This window comes from Xyrauchen texanus, chromosome 3 (genome assembly GCF_025860055.1).
Source record: "Xyrauchen texanus isolate HMW12.3.18 chromosome 3, RBS_HiC_50CHRs, whole genome shotgun sequence".
Classification (NCBI taxonomy): Eukaryota; Metazoa; Chordata; class Actinopteri; order Cypriniformes; family Catostomidae; genus Xyrauchen; species Xyrauchen texanus.
Window position 1 is genome coordinate 54,433,917 of NC_068278.1, and position 19,068 is coordinate 54,452,984.

Below are 19,068 nucleotides of genomic sequence, written 5' to 3' on the forward strand. Positions count from 1 at the left end.
TGGGCGAAACCCACTTCAACGCAGGGGGGTGTACCGCCACCTCAATAACGGCAATGTTATTTTTAGCTTTTTTATGCTCTGTGCTGAGGGGCCGCCATAGCTTGTATGTTTACTGTTACAATACTTAAATGAATGTTGCCTACGATGCTTAGCCTACGTAAAATACAGGTGAAAGTAAATAAGACAGAACTATATTACTATTGTATACAACAAATCCTCAAAGTAATAATAATAATACTGTATTATTTTATAATGACTATATTTATAAAGGTGGTTTTGACTTATAAAAGTGTGAATATTTTGGTTTGAGTGGAAAGACTATAGTTCCACTCGTACATTTATTTATGCAAACAACTTGTAAATGTACCTATCTCAGCGAAACGCAAGGACAGGTGTCCTGTTATGTACTAGGTCTATGTCTGCTCTATGTCTGCACATTTATTAGAACAATAGCAGACATAAACTATGCTCTCTCGTTCCAGCTCTGAAACCTCATCATGTCAAAAGTGTAACAAACTCATATATTAGATGCATTTAGTTCTCACGGGAACATTGGATACATAAGGCAGCATGCATGAATATAATGATAGTAATTCAGTGATGATATAAATGAATATTAAACTGAGTACATAAGAGTGAATATTTGAATATGATTGCATAGCTTCTGATTATAGTTGATTTCAAGCCCAATGTCAATAAGCAAAAATACCAAATATAGGAAAGACTCTAGCCACTTGCATCACTATCTTATTGCCCAAAACTATCCAAGTGAGAAAAAAACGCTCCAATACAAAGCAGCACAAAACTGCTTATGCGCATCCTAAACGCAGAATGACATGCTTCAATGCAACCAAAGTGCATCAGGCTTACCCCCGCTGCGCATTCAAAAGAGCAGAACTGCAAGATAATATTGCGGGTATATAACTTTTCATGTCATCAAGCAGTTTCAACCTTTTTACTGCAACTATTTATGTCAGACAGAATCAGAAAAAGACTTAAATCTCTCTACAGCACATCACATATACGGGAATATTACTCTGTAAAGAGTTCCAGTTAAAAGGAAGCGGGAGCCGGTGTTGCAGTCCACGTAAGTGTGATTTTATTCTCCATGTTTTATCTCAAAATGTGCTTTTCAGCAAGTCTTTTACTTTGTACCCACAGCTTCAATTATAACAGTCAGCATAAACTCAATAAAACAACACAGCTTTTCATCATATCTTCAGTGTGTGCCTCTCGGTCTCTCTCTCCCTCTCTGGCTTTCTGTTGGCCTTTTGAAGCCCATCTCCTCAATCACTGAAATGAGAAAACAGGTGTTTAATATCAACAGTCACCAGGTGATGGCCCTTACTGCTTCCTCTCTCCCCATTGACAGACACAGGACCACGTCTGCTCCACATACTCACAGCAGAGTTCTCAACGTCTGACATTGATTTTCTTGAAATGTATGGTTGATTTGGCTCTTTGACTGCTGTAACAGCAGCACATAAAATTACTAAACCTAAAGCATTTAAAAGACTAAACTAACTGCAAAGGGTTTATGGTGCTGACTGTTATTCACTGTTAAGCACATCAAGTTATCAAAATGCAAAAACGCTCTCTGAGAAGTTGCATTTCTTAATTAATTGATGTCTCCCATTATAACCACCACCACTACAAATCTTAATGTTAGTAGTCGACCCTACTAAGCATCTTGTCATTAGTTAGGCAACTAATCGATTAGTTGACCAGCCTGGGATATCCTATAGTGAAAATGCTTCTGTTTGGCATTTTTCTGATGATCAATGTTAACCCAGCATGATTTAAACATTTTCCAATAAGTATCTTAAGTTTTTCAGTGGAAGTAATGAAACTGGCCATTATGCATTGAGATAACAAGGTTAATTTGAATAATTTCTTATCAATATTGAAAATAATCAAAGCAATGCCAGACATCTCTTTCACACTTTTAACTCAAAGCACAACGTTAATGCTTATCTAACATCAGTTGTGCAATAATTTTCTTTATTATTTTAGTTCTAAAATCGACAATGCCCGTAAACATATTCTTATTCCATCTGTCCATTTTACCTCACCGCTCTGTTTGTCCAGTTTTTCTGGTAACTCTTTTTCTAATTTCTATCAACTTGACCCTGATTCGCTTATTAAAGAGGTATCATGTATAAAAGCCACCACTTGCATATGTGATCCACTCCCTACAAGATTATTTAAATTTTGTTTTGACTCCTATTGTCCAGCTGTTCTCTGTATAATAAATTACTCCCTGTGCACTGGTGTTGTGCCAGCAGCATTAAAAATTGCTGTTGTAACTCCAATTGCTCCAGTACTGTTTTTTGTTCCAAAAAAGCAAAACATTGATTTGGACAATTTAAACAACTTCCATCCTATTTCTAATCTTCCATTGTTGGCAAAAATCTTAAAAAAATTTTTGCCTCTCAACTGCATAAACACCTTACTGTTAAGAATCTATCTGAGCCCCTTCAGTCTTGTTTTCGAAAATTCCTTGGTCAAGTTCAACAATGATTTATTAATAGAATCTGATTTTGGCTCGCTTTCTATTCTTATCCTTCTTGAACTCAGTGCTGCTTTCGATACTGTCTATCACAATATTTTGAAACAGTTTTTGATGTTTCTGAGATCATTTTAAACTGGTTTAGATCCTATCTTTCCGATCGTAGCCAGTTTGCTTCTAGGGTGGTTAATACGTTACTTTTTAGTATTTATTTATTTCCTCTTGGTCAGCTTTTCAGATCACTGGGTCTTAACTATCACTTTTATGCAGATGATACCTCTCTATATCCACTCTAAACATGGGCAAAATGTAGCTGGTTCATTTCTTTCTAATTTTATTTCAGAGATAAAGATATGGATGAATAACAATTTTTTCTGTCTAAACAGTAATAAGAATGAAGTTTTGCTTCTTGGCTCTCCTCACCAGCTTTGTTTAGCTAGAGACAAACATCCGAATGCTTGTGGAGGTCAGTGAGAATGAGAAGCTGGTAGATACTGTTTCGGATGCTGGTAGTAAAGCGAGCAACACACATTTGGTTCCAGCTGAAGAGCCCCCATAGCAGGTCGATTGGGTGACATCTCGGTGGCATACTCGCTCAGCAAAGCAACACCACTCTACCATTCCTGTTAGGCTTTCCAATTGATTCTCGCCCCTCAGTGATGCACCCACTGAGAATTATGTTGAAATAGCCCTAGTTATATGTGATTCTATTGTAAGAAATGCGGAAAAAGAGACTCCAGCCACTATTGTTAAATGCATTTTGGGTACCATACTTCTGACATCAGATCAAATTTACACATGCTGGCTGATGCTACATGTTGATTTTCTAAAAATTGTATTTATGTCGGACCAACGATGTCTGGCTTCACCAGTCAGAGATCTCTAGAGATAATGTTAAAGAGGTGTGTGAACTGGCAAAAATTATGTCACTGTAATATGCTCTAGCCCCCTCCCTACACATCGTTATGAGGTTTATATTATATTAGTGTCACTGCATGGCTGGATGTCTGAGTGGTATCTGGAGAATAGCGTAGGATCTATAGACAATTGGAAGAGTTTTTGGGGTAGATTTGACCTGCTAAATAGAGACGGACTCCATTCCTCCAGGGAAAGTCAACCCGCACTCAACGAGCCACGTGATAAAATGTGCGGGTTGACATCTCAGACATGGAGGCAGTTGAGATTCATCCTCCGCCACCCAGATTGAGGCGAGTCACTACGCTACCACGAGGACATAGAGCAAATAGGGAAATAGACATTCCAAATTGGGAGAAAAAGGGGAGAACCCCCCCCCAATATGTTTTTAAATTAAAATGGCAGTTATCAAACCGCTTATTAAGAAGCCACAACATGATCCTAGAGAATTGGCTAAATACAGACCGATTTCAAATCTACCATTTATGTCGAAAATACTAGAAAAGGTTGTGTCCTCCCAACAATGCTCATTTCTACAGAGAAATGTAATATAGGAAGAATTTAAGTTAGGATTTAGGTCCCATCACAGTACAGAGACTGCACTTACAGTATCAGAGTTACAAATGAATTGCTCTTATCATCTGATCACGGCTGCATTTCTAGTGCTGCCTTCAACACGATAGATCATGACATTCTCTTGCTGGATAATATGCTGGATAATTATGTTGGCATTAGTGGACTTACATTACCATGGTTTAGGTCCTATTTATCAGACCACTACCACTTTGTATGTGTAAACGAGGAATGGTCAAATCAAACAAAAGTTAAGTATGGAGTGCCACAGGGATCAGTTTTAGGACCTCTGCTTTTATCCTTATATATGGTTCCCCTTGGAGATAATACGTTTCCACTGTCATGCTGACGATACCCAACATTATATTTCTTCTAACCTCAACGAAAATTCACAATTCTCCAAATTAGCAGAGTGTATCAATGAAATCAAAGATTGTATGGCCAGAAATTTCCTTCACTCAGTTCAGACAAAACTGAGGTAAAACTAATGATTGGACCACAAATAAGCAGCTAAAACATAATTTTATGTTCGTGGAACAGCATTCTTCCATCTGAAAAATATTGCTAAATCATGACACTCTGTTGCCGATGCCGAAAAACGAATTAATGCGTTCATGACCTCAAGACTAGATTATTGTAATGCATTACTGGGAGGATGTCCAGCAAGTTCAATAAATAAACTTCAATTGGTTCAAAATGCAGCTGCCAGAATGCTGACTAGAACCAAAAAATATGATCATATTAGCCCCATTCTATCATTGTTACATTCGCTAACTGATAAATTTCGTTTCTCATTTAAAAATTCTGTTAACTAGACACAAAGCTTTGAATGGTCTAGCTCCACAGTTAATTATATAATCCTGATCTATAACCCTGCATAAAATTTAATATCATCTACTTTAATATAAATTTTTTTGTGTCAAGAATTGTGTGCAGTTCCGAGCAACATAACAGTCATGACAGTGACGAGACATATACCAATCACAATAAACAACATACTTACACAACACAATTTACATATCAAATGTACACATAATTACACAACACGATAATTATATACAATACACACAATATAGAATACACAATATACAATACAATAAGTAAGGAGTATATGAAATATATATATATATATATATATATATATATATATATATATATGTATATGAAGTAGTATATTGAGGAGAATATGTTGACAGTCCAGTGTGAGATTATAGATTAATAAAGTGCAGTGCTAATTATTGATCGTGAGAGACACACCGCCTAGTGTATATGTCCTGGAGGGAGAGAAGCTCACCTCCGATGATGTTCTGGCAGTTCGAACCACCCTTTGCAGGGCTTTGCAGTTGTGCGCGGTGCTATTGCCGTACCAGGCGGTGATGCAGCCAGTCAGGATGATCTCTACAGTGCTGGTGTAGAACCGTGTGAGGATGTGGTGGTTCATTCCAAACTTCCTCAGCCGTCTCAGGAAGAAGAGGCGCTGGTGAGCCTTCTTCACAACGGCCTCAGTGTGGATGGACCATGTGAGTTCCTCAGTAATGTGGACACCGAGGAACTTGAAGCTGCTGACTCTCTCCACCGGTGCTCCATTGATGGTGATGGGGCTGTGTTCTCCGTCTTTCTTCCTGAAGTCCACAACAAGCTCCTTGGTTTTACTGACGTTGAGGGAGAGGTTGTGCTCTTGACACCAGCGTGTCAGAGTGTGCACCTCCTCTCTGTAGGCTCTTTCATCATTGTCAGTGATCAGACCTACCACCGTCGTATCGTCAGCAAACTTAATGATGGCATTGGAGCTATGTGTTGCCACACAGTCATGTGTGTACAGGGAATACAGGAGTGGGCTGAGAACACAGCCCTGCGGGGCTCCAGTGTTGAGGGTCAGTGATGAGGAGGTGTTGCTGCCCATTCTAACCACCTGACATCTGCCTGACAGGAAATCCAGGATCCAGCTGCACAGCGAGCTGTTTAAGCCCAGAGCCCGGAGTTTCTCATCAAGCTTGGAGGGCACTATGGTGTTGAATGCTGAGCTGTAGTCTACAAACAGCATTCTCACATATGTGTTCCTTTTTTCCAGATGGGAGAGAGCAGTGTGTATTGTAGATGCAATGGCATCATCGGTGGAGCGGTTGTTGCGGTAGGCAAACTGCAATGGGTCCAAAGAGGGGGGCAGAACAGAGCAGATGTAATCTCTGATTAACCTCTCGAAGCATTTGCTGATGATGGGGGTCAGAGCAACAGGACGCCAGTCATTTAAGCAAGTGATTGTGGCTTGCTTCGGTACAGGCACAATGGTGGACGTTTTGAAGCATGTAGGGACTACAGACAGGGAGAGGGACAGATTGAAAATGTCCGTAAAAACACCAGCCAGTTGATTCGCGCACGCTCTGATGACGCGGCCCAGAATGCCGTCTGGACCCACGGCTTTACGGATGTTCACCCGTCGGAAGGATCGGGTTACATCCACAACAGAGACGGAGAGTGAACCAACCTCTGTAGCGTCAGCCGCGAATACTCTCTCCGCGAGGGCGGTGTTATTGTCCTCAAACCGAGCATAAAATGTATTAAGTTCGTCCGGGAGAGATGCAGCGGTGTTCATGGCGGAAACTTTATTCCGTTTGTAGTCCGTGATTGTGTTATTTCCCTGCCACATACTTCTAGAGTCAGTGGTGTTGAACTGACCTTCAAGCTTGTGCCTGTACTGGCGTTTGGCTGTACTGATAGTGTTATGGAGGGCATAACTGGCTTGTTTACGCTCCTCCGTGTTAGAAGGTTAGATTTTGTATGTATTAAAACATTGAAGTATGACATTCAGTCAAATGCACCAGGATCTGGTTATAAATCTGAAGATGTTGCACTGTTCATCAGTGTCTTCTTCAATTGAACTGATTTATCAAGATGGCAGGAACGAGTTCCAATAAGCATGTTGAACCAAACAAGGAACTAATAAATGACAAAGTCAGTTTACACAGCCTGCAGCTGCTCTTAGCTAAGAAATTATTTTTTATCACAAATTTTAGTGAATGTTTATTTTTAACATGATGCTGTTTTTAACATGTTTATGTTTAGACTGCAGATTAGTGCTGAATTCATTCAGCATGGGAGACATGTGGCCATCTGGCAAGAGCCAGCAAAGACAATTCACTTGGTTTTAGCCTGTGGCCATAAGAGCACATGAACATGAGGGTCATCTGAACTGAATTTTATTAACTATATAATGGTGCCAAATGCCACAGCAAAGCCATGAAGATTACAGGACTTGGGCCAAAAAGTGAATGAAACTGGAATGTGTGTTAAGAAAAAGGGAGAGTAATTAAAAGAATTGTATTTCAATTCTGACCATACTACACTTTTTGAAAAAAAAAAAAAAAGATATGCCCTCTCACTTTTAACTGATTTTATTTTGAGCAAACTTAACATGTGTAAATATTTGTATGAACATAAAAAGATTCAACAACTAAGACTATAGCAGATAAACTAAACAAGTTTCACAGGCATGTGACTAACACAAATGGAATAATGTGTCCCTGATTAAAGGGGAGTCAAAATATAAAGTAACAGTCAGTATCTGGTGTGGCCACCAGCTGCATTAAGTACTGTAGTGCATCTCCTCGTCATGAACTGCACCAGATTTGCCAGTTCTTGCTGTGAGATGTTACCCCACTCTTCCACCAAGGCACTTGCAAGTTCTTGGACATTTCTGGGGGTAATAGGCACTAGCCCTCACCCTCTGATCCAACAGGTCCCAGACATGCTCAATGGGATTGAGATCTGGGCTCTTCACTGTCCATGGCAGAACACTGACATTCCTGACTTGCAGGAAATCACGCACAGAACGATCAGTATGGCTGGTGGCATTGTCATACTGTAGGGTCATGTCAGGATGAGCCTGAAGGAAGGGTACCACATGAGGAAGGAGGATGTCTTCCCTGTAACACACAGCATTGAGATTGCTTGCAATGACAAGAAGCTCATTCTGATGATGCTGTGAAACACCGCCCCAGACCTTGACGAACCCTCCACCTCCAAATCGATACTGCTCCAGAGTAAAGGCCTCGGTGTAACTCTCATTCCTTTGATGATAAACGCAAGCCCGACCATCACCCCTGGTAAGACAAAACTGCTACTCATCAATGAAGATAACTTTTTGCCAGTCCTGTCTGGTTCAGCAAAGGTGGGTTTGTGCCCATAGGTGACGCTGGTAAGGACCTGCCTTACAACATGCCTACAAGCCCTCAGACCAGCCTGTTGCTGACAGTCTGAGCACTGATGGAGGGATTGTGCGTTCATGGTGTAACTCTGGCAGTTGTTGTTGCCATCCTGTACCTGTCCCGCTGCTGAGATATTCGGATGCACCAATCCTGTGCAGGTGTTTTTTCATGTGGTCTGCCTCTATGAGGACGATCAGCTGTCCTTCTTGTCTCCCTGCTGCGCTGTCTTAGGCATCTCACCGTACAGACATTGTGATGTATTGCCCTGGCCACATCTGCAGTCCTCATGCCTCCATGCAGCATGCCTAAGGCACGTTCACGCAGATGAGCAGGGACCCTGGGCATCTTTCTTTTGGTGTTTTTCAGAGTCAGTTGAAAGGTCTCTTTATTGTCTTAAGTTTTTATAACTGTGACCTTAATTGCCTACAGTCTCTAAGCTGTTAGTGTCTTAATGACCGTTCCACAATAGTTTATGGTTCATTGAACAAGCATGGAGAACAAGCATGGTAAAACTCTTTACAATAAAGATCTGTTAAGTTATTTGGATTTTTATAAAATTATCTTTAAATACATTTGTAACGTTTCCCACAAGAAGGAGGACAGGGAACAGGTGTTCAGCAACAGGTAAGCTTTTAATTCTCTTTTTCCAATACACAATAGTGATCAAGCGCACTGAGTTGGCTTGTCATCTCCTCCCGACTGGAGGCTCGGTGTCTGCTTTTATGCCGCTCTCCTCGTGCTCACTGGAATTAGAGACAGGTGTTAGGCATAATTTAGCTCAGGTGTAAGCGCCCTTACCGCTTTCCTCTCCCGGACGGGCGCTTGACCACGCCCCCGCTGCCACATACCCCCACCACCCGACTCAGGCCGGGGCACCATCCGGCCTGCCCACCACTCCCCCCCATTTCTGGAGAGAAAGTCGGCGACAGCCATCTGCACCCCCGGTCTGTGGACCACCTTGAATTTAAAGGGCTGGAGAGCCAGGTACCAACGGGTGATCCGGGCGTTAGTATCTTTCATGCGGTGGAACCACTGGAGTGGGGCGTGATCAGAGCAGAGGGTGAAGGCCCGCCCCAGCAGGTAATACCGGAGGGTGAGGACCGCCCACTTGATGGCCAAACACTCCTTCTCCACGGTGCTGTACTTAGTTTCCCTCAAAGAGAGCTTCCGGCTAATGTACAGCACTGGGCGCTCCTCCCCCTCCGCCACCTGCGAGAGTACGGCCCCCAGCCCTCTGTCTGAAGCGTCCGTCTGCAAAATAAAAGGGAGAGAGAAATCAGGTGCATGAAGAAGCGGCCCCCACAAAGTGCGGCTTTAATCTGCATAAACGCCTGTTGACACTGCTCCGACCATTGAACCGGATCTGGAGCCCCCTTTTTAGTGAGGTCAGTCAGCGGGCTGGTGACGTCCGAATAATTAGGCACAAACCTTCTATAATAGCCAGCCAGCCCCAGGAACTGCCTCACCCCCTTTTTGGTCTTAGGTCTAGGGCAAGTCGCAATCGCCGCGGTCTTATCAATTTGGGGACGCACCTGGCCATGACCCAAGTGGAACCCCAGATACCGTACCTCCACACGCCCAATCGCGCATTTCTTAGGGTTTGCCGTGAGCCCCGCCCGCCGCAGCGATCTCAGGACGGCCCTCAGATGTTGCATGTGCCGCTGCCAATCATTGCTATAAATGATAATATCATCTAAATAGGCAGCGGCGTACGCGGTGTGAGGTCTGAGGATCCGATCCATGAGTCGCTGAAACGTGGCCGGCGCCCCAAACAAACCGAAAGGAAGCGTCACAAATTGGTGTAATCCAAACGGCGTTGTGAAGGCTGTTTTCTCACGGGACATTGGTGTCAAGGGGATCTGCCAATAACCCTTTGTTAAATCCAAGGTCGAATAAAATCGAGCAGTACCTAACCGATCGAGCAGTTCATCAACACGGGGCATTGGGTACGGCGTCAAATTTAGACACCGCGTTGACTTTTCTGTAATCCACACAGAATCGAACAGACCCATCACTCTTGGGAACAAGAACAACCGGGCTGGACCAATCACTGTGGGATTCCTCTATTACGCCCATATCAAGCATCGCATCTAATTCCTCCCGTACTATTTTCTTTTTATGTTCGGGTAAGCGATAGGGCGGCAACGCACCACCGCGCCCGGCTCGGTCTCGATGTGGTGGTGTATGATGTTTGTACGGCCTGGTAGAGGGAAAACACATCCGCAAATTCCTTTTGTAATTCGGAAACCTCTGTGAGTTGCCGCGGTGAGAGTTGGTCTCCACAAGTAACCGGAGTGTTAAGATTGTAGTCTTTGTTTACCTCCGGTCCGAGCTCCGCCCTCTCCGGAACTACCGTGGCCAACGTCACAGAGGCCGCCTCCTCCCTCCATAATTTCAGGAGGTTGAGGTGATAAATTTGACGTGCGCCCCCTCTATCGGTACGTTTAACTTCATAATCGAGATCCCCTACTCGTCGTGTGACCTCAAAGGGTCCTTGCCACTTGGCGAGTAATTTAGAGCTCGATGTTGGGAGTAATACGAGTACCTTATCCCCGGTGCAAATTCCCGTAGCCGAGCACCCCTGTCATACAGCCGGCATTGGCGTTCTTGAGCTTGGAGCAAATTCTCCTGTGTTAATCGCCCCAGTGTGTGGAGTTTTGCTCTAAGATCGAGAACGAACTGAATTTCATTTTTGCTATTAGAAGGTCCCTCCTCCCACGCTTCGCGGATGACGTCAAGGACACCACGGGGCGTCGCCCGTACAGCAGCTCAAACGGGGAGAACCCTGTGGAGGCTTGTGGGACCTCTCGTACTGCAAACAACAGGGGGTCTAGCCACTTATCCCAATTTCTAGCGTCATCGTGTACGAATTTACGAATCATGTTCTTGAGCGTTTTATTAAATCGTTCCACTAGGCCATCAGTCTGCGGATGGTAAACGCTAGTGCGAATCGATTTAATGCCCAAGAGCTCGTAAAGTTCGCGAAGTGTTCGTGACATAAAAGTCGTGCCTTGATCGGTGAGGATTTCTTTCGGAATCCCCACCCGGAGATTATCTTGAAGAGTGCCCCCGCAACACTACGTGCGGAGATGTTGCTCAGAGGCACTGCTTCCGGATATCGCGTCGCGTAATCCACTAGGAATAACACGAAGCGATGTCCGCGTGCTGACCGTTCTAATGGCCCGACGAGGTCCATCCCAATTCTTTCGAAGGGGACCTCGATTAATGGTAGAGGGCGCAATGGCGCTTTTGGGGTGGCCGGTGGGTTTACCAGCTGACATTCACGGCACGCCGCACACCACCTGCGGACGTCACCGCCAATGCCCGGCCAATAAAAACGGGCTATTAGACGGAGAAGTGTTTTCCGTTCCCCTAGGTGACCGGCCATAGGATTATAGTGAGCCGCCTGGAAAACCATTTGTGTTACTTCCTCCTTTGTTTGAGCGTCCTGCGTCACTCTATATAACTGATCTCTAATCATGGCAAAATATGGGTATGAAATGGCGATGCCCGGCCGGAGCTGTTGACCATCAATTACTCTCACTTGGTCAAGAGCATGCTTAAGGGTTTCGTCCCGCGACTGCTCTAGAGGGAAGTCACCCTCAGGGAATTCCCTGAGAGGAGGGGCGGCCACCTCGCCCCTTTCCTCGTCATCCCGAGCAGCCGAGGATGGCCCCGGCTCCGCCTCCCCTGCCAAAGCATCGCACACCGCACACCTCTTTATGCAGGACCCATCCGCACAAATACCCTCTAAAATATCTTTAAAATTCGGCCAATCGGTACCCAAGATTAGCGGATGGGTGAGGCGGGGACTAACCGCTGCCTCCATACTATGTTTTTTTTCCCTGAATTTAATCACCAAAGTCACCATGGGATACTTGTGAACATCCCCATGCACACACCTCACCCTCACCAGTTTAGCTAAACCCAAAGCCCCGGGTTGAACCAAGCGTTGGTGGATGGTGGTCTGATTGCAGCCGGTATCCAGCAAAGCTTGGTAAATACCCCCCCTGATCCTTACCAGAATCCGGTATGCTCCAGCCCGATAGGGGGCAGCCTGCGGGACGTCGGAGACCCGCACCACCGTCCCCACCTCCATCAGCGGACACTGATCCCGGAAGTGGTCCGGGTCTCCGCACCTCCAACAGGCCGGCCCAGGCATTGCGGCCGCACTTGTGCTGGCGGGCGCCCCCACCTGAGGAGGAGAGCGGCTGAAAGACGGGGAGTGGGAGGGTACATTCTCCCAAGGCCGGGAAGCTGGTCTCTGGAACCCTCCACGCCTGCGCGGGGCAGGAACGGGCCCTGGGGAGAGAACAGAAGAAGAGACCAAAGGGGAGGGGGCGAGGGCAGTGGCAGACACAAGGGAAGGGAGAGAGAGAGAGACGAAGAAGAGGGCTCGTCCGCCCTCGGGATCGCCGCCAGATGGTCCTCTGCGAGACGAACGGCTTCCTCCAGCGACGCCGGGCGGTGGCACTGGACCCACTCCGCCGTTTTCCGGGGCAGCCGCTGACTAAATTGCTCCAGTACCACCTGATCGATAACACCCTCGACGTCGCGGTCCCCGCGAGCAGCCACCTCCGACAGGCGTCCCGGAGCCGTTGGGCAAATGCGAACGGGCGACCGGACTTTTCCAACTTCATGCCCCGGAAGAGCTGACGATTCTCTTCCGGGCTCCGACCGACCCGTTGCAAAATGGCTCTTTTTAGGTCTGAATAGGCCAGGAGGTTAGTTGCCGGCAGTTGTTGAGCCGCGAGTTGAGCTTCCCGGACAGGAGAGGAACTAGGCGGGCTGCCCATTGTTCATGCGGCCAGCCCCAGATTTCTGCCGTTCGCTCAAACAAATCCAGAAAGGCCTCAGGATCGTCTGCTACCCCCATCTTCTGTAACGTGGGCGGGGGCAGCGTGGAGCGGGTGTCCGGGGTCGCGGCTGTGGCCGGCGCGGCCTCCTGGCTGAGGAGGCTCCGGATGGCGTGCCGGTCCTCTGCCTGAGCCCGCATGATCTCAACAAACCGGCGATCCTGGTCCTGCCGGAGCTCAAGCAGGGTTTGTTGGTGGCTCTGGTGTAGTGCCGCGAGGGACTGGAGGATCTCCGTCAGCTGGGAGGACTCTACGGGGCGACCCATCTCCATACTTGGATGAACAATTCCCGGGTTTCGGCACCAGTGTAACGTTTCCCACAAGAAGGAGGACAGGGAACAGGTGTTCAGCAACAGGTAAGCTTTTAATTCTCTTTTTCCAATACACAATAGTGATCAAGCGCACTGAGTTGGCTTGTCATCTCCTCCCGACTGGAGGCTCGGTGTCTGCTTTTATGCCGCTCTCCTCGTGCTCACTGGAATTAGAGACAGGTGTTAGGCATAATTTAGCTCAGGTGTAAGCGCCCTTACCGCTTTCCTCTCCCGGACGGGCGCTTGACCACGCCCCGCTGCCACAACATTGTTTTGAAAAAGGGACGTTTCTATTTTTGCAGAGTTTAGTATAAAACTTATCTGCATGGATGGCCTACTATGTACTTGAATTTATTTAACTTGACTTCCATTCCCAATGTTATGAATGAATAATGAACTGAAGTAATATTATCAACAAATTTAATTATCAAATTTTCACTTTTGTAAAATATTGGATTCAAAATATAAAATAAAAATTTTGATTAACTACTTTACTGATAACTTGATGCCACTCACTGAATTAAACATGCAATGCGATAAGATTATATTACTGTATGAAGTATACTAAAGTTTGAAATATGTTTTAAAAAAGAATTCTCACCTCAATCCGGATGGTGGAGGACAAGTCTCAGTTGCCTCGCTTCTGAAACCTTCAATCCGTGCATCTTAACACGTGGCTAGCTGTGCATTACAAGCGGAGATTCACAGCATGCGGAGGCTCATGCTACTCTCCGTTAGCCATGTACAACTTACCATGCACCCCATTGAGAGCGAGAACCCCTAATCGTGACCACGAGGAGGCTACCCCGTGTGACTCTACTCTCCCTTGCAACCGGGCCAATTTGGTTGCTTAGGAGACCTGGCTGGAGTCACTCAGCACTCCATGGATTCAAACTCACGACTCCGGGGGTGGTAGTCAGCGTCAATACTCACTGAGCTACCCAGGCCCCTCACATGCTATTTTTAAAACATAACATGACGTACAATTTTTTTTTTTATTTGTAGTTGAAACGGTATGCATTTTTTAAAACAATAAACATTTAAAATAGCAGTTTGCTACATTATTGTCAAATGACCTTGGGAATAAATGTAATTGTTGTTGTAGCACCTCGATAATGTAGATATAGTATTGTGATGAGACCAGGTTGACATTTTGGCAAACAGGTCACCCAGGGATTCCATGCATACAGAAAATGTGCATACAGTATACATACTTAATACTGCAGAAACAGTAAGATTAGTATGTTAGGTCGCCATTCTGAACATAGACAATTACTAAATTTCAGTGTTGCTACAATTGAAATTAGAGGTCAACTGATAGAGAATTGTGCAGATGCCGATAACTAAGGTGGTGGGAAAGGATGATAACCGATTAATCGGCTGATAGTTTTTAAAATGTATTTATAAAATAAAAAAATAAAAACTTTACTATGGCGGGCAAAGAGAAAGGGTCCAAAATGAATAAAATCCCAAAGCAGTTTTTTGTTCAACTAAAATCCCAATAATAACCATAAAAATGAAGTGAAGATTCAGTGCATAAAACTAGACTTTAAGTATAAACAAGCCAGAAACACACCAGGGACTCTTATTTTGAAATGACAAAATTATGAAAAATCTATCGGCAACTATCAACATAGATTTTTGTCGATAACCAATAGTTCCAAAAAGCAAATATTGGCACCAAGTAATCGGTAAAGCCAATAATTGTCTACCTCTAATTAAAATCAATAGAGCAAAACATCTACATTTATGCATTTGGCAGACGCTTTTATCCAAAGCGACTTACAGTGCACTTATTACAGGGACAATCCCCCCGGAGCAACCTGGAGTTGAGTGCCTTGCTCAAGGACACAATGGTGGTGGCTGTGGGGTTTGAACCAGTGACCTTCTGATTAACAGTCATGTGCTTTAGCCCACTACACCATAATATTATTTAATATACAGTATACCGTAGTAACAAACAAACAGTTTGTATTCATTGTTGAATCAATTCATTAATCTATATAGTGTTTCCAGCAAGATACAGAAGAAAATACAGAACAAAAAAAAAGCCATCACAGAATAATCTCCTGCTAATAGCCCCAATTAACAGAGATACACATGTTGTTCTTAAGGTCTCTGGTTTAAAGCGTCCTCAGTAGCATATCTATATAGCATATAGCTTTAGACCTTATATATATATATATAAGGGTTTGAATTGTTTGAAGACCCTGATGTAAGAAAGCTTCACACATTTCCTTGGTTTCCTTGTAACGTCATTGAAAGTTAATTTACAAGGTCTATGCATGTACAAGCTCTTTCAACATATTTTTAGCATGGTTTATTAGAAAGTGTTCGTTATAGAGCACATGCCTACTGCACCTTGACTTTCGCTTGATTGCTTCTACTGAGATGGTTTGCAATGGACAGCCATATTTCTTTACACCTTAACTGACGATTAATGTTGCCTTAAACTTACCTATTGATTTGATTCAACTGCTATGTGGCGACAGGTGTTCACTATACGCAGTTTAAATGAAATTATTTAAATTTGGAATCTACAGTACTAAATAAGTAGATTTAAATGCAACAAGGTACAACTTCAAGATGTGGAATGTGTTTGTATAAAAAAGTACAAATGACTCAATTCTTAAAGTTCATTGCCCTCAAATGGTTCTGTAGGCTCATGTGTGGAGGTTGAAATGGTTCCTCCTCTCTCTGCTTTTGATAAAAATATAAAACCAAAAACTACATACCAGCCAAACAGTTCATAAAGCTGCACATCCTGCACTGAGTGTGTAGGCCAGCTGAGAGAGCTGTGCATTTGAACTTCAGCAGCATTTCAAAAGAATGCAGCACACCCACTCTCAAACTGGAAGGGTTTAAATTAATCTTTTTATATGTATAATACGTGTTCACACATTCCTTTTAAGCCCACTTCCTATAATAGAAAATTAATAATAAATGCAGGGCATAGATTCTGTGATTGGGGGGTTATGTATATATATATATATATATATATATATATATATATATATATATACAGTGAGGAAAATAAGTATTTGAACACCCTGCTATTTTGCAAGTTCTCCCACTTAGAAATCATGGAGGGGTCTGAAATTGTCATCGTAGGTGCATGTCCAATGTGAGAGACATAATCTAAAAAAAAAATCCAGAAATCACAATGTATGATTTTTTAACTATTTATTTGTATGATACAGCTGCAAATAAGTATTTGAACACCTGTCTATCAGCTAGAATTCTGACCCTCAAAGACCTGTTAGTCTGCCTTTAAAATGTCCACCTCCACTCCATTTATTATCCTAAATTAGATGCACCTGTTTGAGGTCGTTAGCTGCATAAAGACACCTGTCCACCCCATACAATCAGTAAGAATCCAACTACTAACATGGCCAAGACCAAAGAGCTGTCCAAAGACACTAGAGACAAAATTGTACACCTCCACAAGGCTGGAAAGGGCTACGGGGAAATTGCCAAGCAGCTTGGTGAAAAAAGGTCCACTGTTGGAGCAATCATTAGAAAATGGAAGAAGCTAAACATGACTGTCAATCTCCCTCGGACTGGGGCTCCATGCAAGATCTCACCTCGTGGGGTCTCAATGATCCTAAGAAAGGTGAGAAATCAGCCCAGAACTACACGGGAGGAGCTGGTCAATGACCTGAAAAGAGCTGGGACCACCGTTTCCAAGGTTACTGTTGGTAATACACTAAGGCGTCACGGTTTGAAATCATGCATGGCACGGAAGGTTCCCCTGCTTAAACCAGCACATGTCAAGGCCCGTCTTAAGTTTGCCAATGACCATTTGGATGATCCAGAGGAGTCATGGGAGAAAGTCATGTGGTCAGATGAGACCAAAATAGAACTTTTTGGTCATAATTCCACTAACCGTGTTTGGAGGAAGAAGAATGATGAGTACCATCCCAAGAACACCATCCCTACTGTGAAGCATGGGGGTGGTAGCATCATGCTTTAGGGGTGTTTTTCTGCACATGGGACAGGCGACTTCACTGTATTAAGGAGAGGATGACCGGGGCCATGTATTGCGAGATTTTGGGGAACAACCTCCTTCCCTCAGTTAGAGCATTGAAGATGGGTCGAGGCTTGGTCTTCCAACATGACAATGACCCGAAGCGCACAGCCAGGATAACCAAGGAGTGGCTCTGTAAGAAGCATATCAAGGTTCTGGCGTGGCCTAGCCAGTCTCTAGACCTAAACCCAATAGAGAATCTTTGGAGGGAGCTCAAACTCCGTGTTTCTCAGCGACAGCCCAGAAACCTGACTGATCTAGAGAAGATCTGTGTGGAGGAGTGGGCCAAAATCCCTCCTGCAGTGTGTGCAAACCTGGTGAAAAACTACAGGAAACGTTTGACCTCTGTAATTGCAAACAAAGGCTACTTTACCAAATATTAACATTGATTTTCTCAGGTGTTCAAATACTTATTTGCAGCTGTATCATACAAATAAATAGTTAAAAAATCATACATTGTGATTTCTGGATTTGTTTTTTTAGATTATGTCTCTCACAGTGGACATGAACCTTACGATGACAATTTCAGACCCCTCCATGATTTCTAAGTGGGAGAACTTGCAAAATAGCAGGGTGTTCAAATACTTATTTTCCTCACTGTATATATATATGTATATACAGAGTGGTAGTGGGCTAAAGCACAGAACACAGGAAGCAGAAGGTTGCTGGTTCAATGCATAAGCCCCCACCATTGTTTCCTTTGGCATTTTATTCTAGGTTGCTCCAGGGGATTGTCCCTGTAATGTATATATATATATATATATATATATATATATATATATATATATATATATATATATATATATAATTACATTTGTTTACTTTTTTTTTTATTTTCAGTTGAAATAAGATCTATACATGTTTTTGACAGGTTTTGTGAGATTTACCCCTTCGCTTCACTTATCATGTCAGACTCATTCGTATGCCCTCATTCGCTTCTGCTCAAACCCTCCTGTGTGTCACAGTGGGCAGACTGATGGCTTGCTGCTGGTTGGTGGGTGATTATTTTGGGGTTTAAAGTAGCTGAGCAGGCAGTGCTGCAGCTCCAGTGTGTCAAAAAGCTTCTCTCCCTGATGACCATCATAGTCACTGCCTGGGGTGATATGCCCAAAACAGATAGTTCATCTGATGGAATGAAGCAAGAGGGAGCCAGAGCAGAGCACAAAGACAGATGCTCTTAGTTGTGTAAGACGGATGGACGGACAGACGGACAGACAGACAGACAGACAGACAGACAGACAGACAGACAGACAGACAGATAGATAGATAGATAGATAGATAGATAGATAGATAGATAGATAGATAGATAGATAGATAGATAGATAGATAGATAGATAGATAGATCAAACATATTGGGTAGCCTTCTACAAGCTTCTCACAATAAGTTGAATATGAATATGAATATGAGTTTATTTTATTTGCATCATTTGAGGTCTGAAAACACTGCATATTTTTTTTAATTTTGTGCAAAATTGTAATTTGTCATTTTCTGGAAATAAATGCCCTAAATGACAATTTTTTTTATTTAGAATTTGGGAGAAATTTTGTTAGTACTTTAAAGAATAAAACAAAAATGTTAATTTTACTCAAACATTCAACGAAATGCAGAAAAGGGCAGTGGCTATACTTCGATATTAAATCTACCTACCCTATTAATAACTGTAGTTATTAT